Consider the following 5,799-nt stretch of genomic DNA (forward strand, 5'->3'; position numbering starts at 1 on the left):
ACACAGAATGATGGTGCATACCTATAACACACACACACACACACCCTATGAACACAGAATGATGGTGCATACCTATAACACACACACACACACACACACACACACCTATGAACACAGAATGATGGTGCATACCTATAATCCCAGAATTTGGGAGGCTGAGGGAGGCAAATCTTTAGTTCAAGGCCAGCCTAGGCGCCACACTACGTTTAAGGCAAGCATAGAGTTACATAGGTCTTATTTCAAAAATTTTTAAAATTCTTCCTACCTTTTGTGTTTACTTAGCATTTTAATTTTGTAGCTGGATGTTTTAAATCTCTTGCTCTATTCATGATATTCTTTCTCCTTCCCTCCCACCCCCCACGTTGTACTGGAGCTTGAATTCAGGGCCTGGGCACTGTCCCTGAGCATTTTTGCTCAAGGCTAGCACTCTACCACTTGAGCCACATGGCTCCATTTCTGGCCTTTCTATAGGTTAATTGGAGATAAGAGTCTCACAGATTTTCCTCCCTGGGTTGGCTTCCAACCATGATCCTCAGATCTCAGACTCCTGAGTAGCTAGGATTACAGCGGTGACAGCACCTGACTTCTTTTAACCATGCTTATTTGCTTGTTTTCTTGTCTCCTCCTTTCTTTCTCCTTCTTTCCTTCATTTCTTTCTCTCTTCCTTTTTTCCTCTTTCTCCTTCCTTCCTCCTTTTCCCTTTCCCTTCCATGTCACATTCTTTATCCCATTCTTTTTTTTTTTTTTTTGCCAATACTAGAGTTTGAGCTTAAGGCTTGCTTGGCTTATGCTCTACCACTTTTTGGAGATGAAATCTTTCAGACTTTCTGAGAAAGCTTCAAACCATGCTCCTTTGCATGTCAACCTTCCCAGTAGCTAAGATTACAGGTGTAAACTATTAGCACCTGATTCATTTCAGTCTTTTATTATTACTTTTTCTTTTATCAGTTTTTGGTGGCAGTGGGGATTGAATTCTGGACCTTGCTCTGTCTTGACTTTGCCCTCTACCACTTGAGCTCCTTACACAGACATCTTGCTTAAGTTTTTTTCAGATAGGTTCTTATGCTTTTGCCCTGGCCAGCCTTGGTCTACGATTCTTCTACCTCTACATCCTGATAAGCTGGTATTACAGACATGCACTACCATATTCAATCCTTTACTAATTCTAACTTCATGCTTTATCCTACATTATTTTGTCCTTTTCTTTTCTATGGTATTTTTTTTGTATAGTTGTCTTTTTTGAACATACATTGATTTTAATTTTCTTGCAAAAAGTTGAAGGTGATTCCATTATGAACTTTTGAATGAACTTCATATTATACCCCTTCATTCTCTTCTCCCTGAAACATTTCACAAGTTTACATATCATCCTTATATAGAAGCCATGCACATCTTCTCTGTATTATTCCAATTTAAGTATATATATGTATATATATATATATATATTAAACACAGTAGTTGTCTTTATCTGGTTTTAGTGTTGTACCTGTTTTGTTTTCTCCTTTCTGAGCAATATTGGGGACTGGATCTTCGAAAGAAGCCTAATCAGTAAGAAGGCCCACATATAAAACAGATAAACAAGTTGCAGCACAAAAACATAAGAAATATGAGAAAGGCAAGGTGACTCCTCCAAAAGTTCATAGCTCTTCAATAACTGGCTCCAAAGATTATGAAATGACTGAAATGCTGGACAGAGAATCCAATTAATAAATGGGTGAATCAACTGAACAAACAATTCTCAAAAGTCTACAGAGATGGATAAAGAAAAGGTGTTATAAAGAAAAACAAAATTATAGTCTTTACAAGAAAAACAAACTGGAGGGTATTATATTAACCAAATAAACCAGACTCAGAAAAACACTGTTCCCCCACATATGCAGAATCTAGATTATAGAAACAAAAACAAAATGACATAAAAATAGAGGCTGGGGAGGACTATTTGTAAAGAGGAAGTCAAGCAGGGAGAAGAGAGGGAATAGAGAGGATAATGGCAGGGCGGGGACAGTAAACAAAACATGTTATATGTACATGCATGAAAATATCAGAATGAAGTCCATTATTATATATTAGTGAAAATGATGTGAAAAGCCCTATTCTACATTAAAAGAGATTTATAAGTTGGGTGCTGGTGGCTCAAACCTACAATCCCAACTACTCAGAAGGCTGGATCTGAGCATCATAGTTTGAAACCATGCCAGGTAGGAAAGTCTGTGAGACTTTTATCTCCAAGTAACCACCAAAAACCAGAAGTGGAGCCATGGCTCAAGTAGTAGAGCATTAGTCTTGAGCAAAAAAAGTCAGGGACAGCACCAAGGCCCTGAGTTCAAGCCTGAGTTAAAAAAAAAAAGATTTACAAGACATCATTTTCAGAACATCATCCTTCAGGTTCCTTTATGAAGCTTCTGTAGAGTCCCCTGTGCCAGCTTATAACGACAAGGACAGCCCCCAGATGAGGCCTGCCAGGATCAATTAGTACCTACACAAAGGCCACAGGGAACCTAAGGTTTTTACGTTTTTTCCTGATCATGGGGCTTATATTCTGGGCCTGAGCACTGTCCCTCAGCTCTTTTGCTCAAGGCGAGTGCTCTACCACTTCAGGCACAGTGCCACTTCTGGTTTTCTGGTGGAGATAAGAGTTTCTCAGCCTTTCCTGCCCGGGTTGGCCTTGAACTGGGATCCTCAGATCTCAGCTGCCTGAGGAGCTAGGATTACAGGTGTGAGCCACCAGTGCCTGGCTGAAACCTGTTTTAAGATAAAAAAAAATCTAATTTTGCTGAGCTTTATTTAGCTTACCACAAATCTAAACATAGCATTAAACTGTGAGTGGTGTGGAGTTCACAACTTTTCACAATTATTTTTTTATTCCAGTGATACTGGGGATTGAATCAGGGCCTGAGGGCCTCACCACTTGCTAACTAGGTATTCTACTACTTAAGCCACTTTACCAGCCCCATTACATATATAACCATTTAAAAATTATTATAAAGGTGATATACAGAACAGTTGTTACATAAATAAAGTGTATATTTCTTTTTTAACAATGTCATCCCTTCCCTCACTCATAACTATTAATTTTTAATTAAAATGTTTATGTAATTAAAGGTGTTTGATAGTAGTTTTTTTTGTTTTGCCAGTCTTGGGGCTTGAATTGGGCCTAAGTGTTGTCCTTGAGTTTTTGTGCTCTAGGCTAGTGCTCTATCACTTGAGCAACAACTCTACCTCTAGCTTTTTGTGTTAATTGGAGATAAAAATTTTACTGACATTCCTGCCCTGGCTGTCTGCAAATCCTCAGATCCCAGCTGCTATCCTTAGATCTCAGACTACTGAGTAACTAGAATTATAAGCCTAAATCTCCATCCAGTGCCCAGATTGAGAATAGTTTTACTCAATATAAATTTTAGTAATTACTCACTGTTCTTTTACTGTGTTATACAGGCAAATCTGAAACTACATTTAAAAGTCTATAGTAGAGGGCTGGGAAGGTAGCTCAGTGGTAGAGTGCTTGCCTTGCATGCATGAGGCCCTAGGTTCGATTCCTCAGCACAACATGAGCAGAAAAAGCCAGAAGTGGTGCTGTGGCTCAAGTGGTAGAGCGCTAGCCTTGAGCTGAAGAGCTGAGGGACAGCGCCCACACCCAAAAAAGTCTGTATTAGAAACCCTATTTATTTAATTTTTTAGCCCTCCTCCCACCCACCGTTAGAAACCCTATTTAAAAAGAGGTTAGTAGTCTTCAAATTTTATTCAATAGCTCAAAAAAAAATAATTTTGGGAGATGGCCAGTACTGAGGTTTGAACTTGAGGCTTCTTGCCTGCTAGGCAGTCGATGGATGTACCACTTGAGGCACACCTCATGCATTTTAGCAGCTCTGCCAAAAGAAAGGGACTATCAGAAAAACCTAAAGGATAAACATTATTTTGGGGCCTTATCTACTCTTAGTTTTCACTCACCAAAATGTGTTTCTTATTTTTTTATTAAGCACTTATCCAGGTCATCTTCTAAGTCCAAACAAGCTGGCATTTTGGGGGCTGTATCTCAAAGTAGCAGCCAAATCAGAAATCTAGAAAAAGAAAGTGATAGAAAGAGAGGGAAGGGAGGGAGGGAGGGAGGCAAGAAAGGAGGAAGGAAAGGAAACAGCATTATAAAGAAATTAAAAGCTGACTTATCTTTGCAACAGAAGTCAATGCAAACCTCACACATTATCAAGTCAATTTTGCATGTAGAAAATGTTAAATAATTGTCATTAAGCTTACAGAAATACTTTTTTCTCAAGAACTTATACCAGCTTCATGTTAAGAATCATGAAACTAGCCAGGCATTAGTGGCTCCAAACCTGTAATCCTAGCTACTCAGGAGGTTGAGATCTTCAGGATCAGCCAGCCTGGGAAGCAAAGTCTATGAGACTCTTATATCCAATTTACCACCAGAAAACTGGAAGTGGAGCTGTGGCTCAAAGTGGTAGAGTGCTAGCCTTGCGCAAAAAAGCTCAGGGACAGCCCCTAGGCCCTGAGTTCAAGCTCCAGGGCTGACAAAAAAGAAAAAAAAGACATGATCTAGGGCTTCCAGGCATAACAGCATTTACTATACCTACACTCTTAATTTGTCAAATGTGAAAAAATTAACATCATGTACATTGCCACACATTTTTAGTTTAAGTTCTAAAACATTCGTCATGATAGGATAGATATAGAAGTTATGGACAGAAAAATGCATCATTTTTGCATACTTCAAAAAAAAATCAGGGCTGGGAAGGTGGCTCAGTGGTAGAGCGCTTGCCTTGCATGCTCGAGGCCCTGGGTTCGATTCCTCAGCACCACATAAGCTAAAAGAAAAAAGCCGGAAGTGGCACTGTGGCTCAAGTGGTAGAATGCTAGCCTTGAGCTGAAGAGCTCTTAGTTCAGGCCCAGAGTTCAGGCCCTACGACAGGAATAAAAAAAAAAAGATTAAAAAAAAAACAAAAACAAAAACAAATCAACTAAGCCGGGCACCAGTAGCTCACGCCTGTAATCCTAGCTACTCAGGAGGCTGAGATCTGAGGATCTCTGTTCAAAGCCAGCCCGGGCAGGAAAGGTCCTGAAACTCTTATCTCCAATAAACTATCAGAAAACTGGAAGTAACTCAAGTGGTGGAGCGCTAGCCTTGAGCTGAAGAGCTGAGGGTCAGTGCCTAGGCCCAGAGTTCAAGCCCCATGACGTCAAAAAATAAATAAATAAATAAATAAATAAAAATCAACTAACAAGATCAGACTACAACATCTTTAAGCCAAGTGTTATAATTTTACATTGATGCCAAGTATTAATTTTGTAATGTTGAAATTACAAGTATATATTAGTAGTTAATAATGGGAAAACTATCACTTAATTATTTTTAATTCAAAAATGGAACTTATTAAGTTATATAGAAAATCTTAAAAACCTAGGGCAATGAACTGATGAGAAAACATTGAAATTATAATTCAAAATAAAATCAAGAAACAAAGATCTTTTTCCGTCTTAAAGTAACAGCAGAACCTTTGGACTAAGGTTAAACAAATACAAATCAGAACTGTAAAATTTCTAGAAAACTATAAGGAAATACAATTATGAATCTAGGAATATAGTCATACCAGTGCATAAGAAAATTCAGTCATGGCTGGGAAGGTGGCTCAGTGGTAGAGCGCATGCCTTGCATGCCTGAGGCCCTGGATTCCTCAGCACTACATAAGCAAAAAGAAAAAAGCCGGAAGTGGCGCTGTGGCTCAAGTGGTAGAGCATTAGCCTTGAGCTGAAGAGCTGAGGGACAGTGCCCAGGCCCAGAGTTCA

General features: G+C 39.1%; 1 protein-coding gene across 7 annotated transcripts in view; it reads right to left on the reverse strand.

Moving 5' to 3' along the window:
* Ncoa6 (nuclear receptor coactivator 6) overlaps positions 1 to 5,799 on the reverse strand; it is a 75,252-nt gene that overhangs the window by 66,411 nt on the left and 3,042 nt on the right. For 6 of the 7 annotated variants that reach the window (XR_001174834.1, XR_001174835.1, XM_013010949.1 and 3 more), the window contains exon 2: positions 3,949 to 4,058. The exons of the other annotated variant lie outside the window; for it this stretch is intronic. The gene's annotated coding sequence lies outside the window, so the exon portion shown is untranslated. The remainder of the gene's footprint in view (positions 1 to 3,948; positions 4,059 to 5,799) is intronic. 7 annotated transcript variants of the gene reach the window in all.

The sequence above is a fragment of the Dipodomys ordii genome, unplaced genomic scaffold (genome assembly GCF_000151885.1).
Source record: "Dipodomys ordii isolate 6190 unplaced genomic scaffold, Dord_2.0 Scaffold13, whole genome shotgun sequence".
Lineage (NCBI taxonomy): Eukaryota > Metazoa > Chordata > Mammalia > Rodentia > Heteromyidae > Dipodomys > Dipodomys ordii.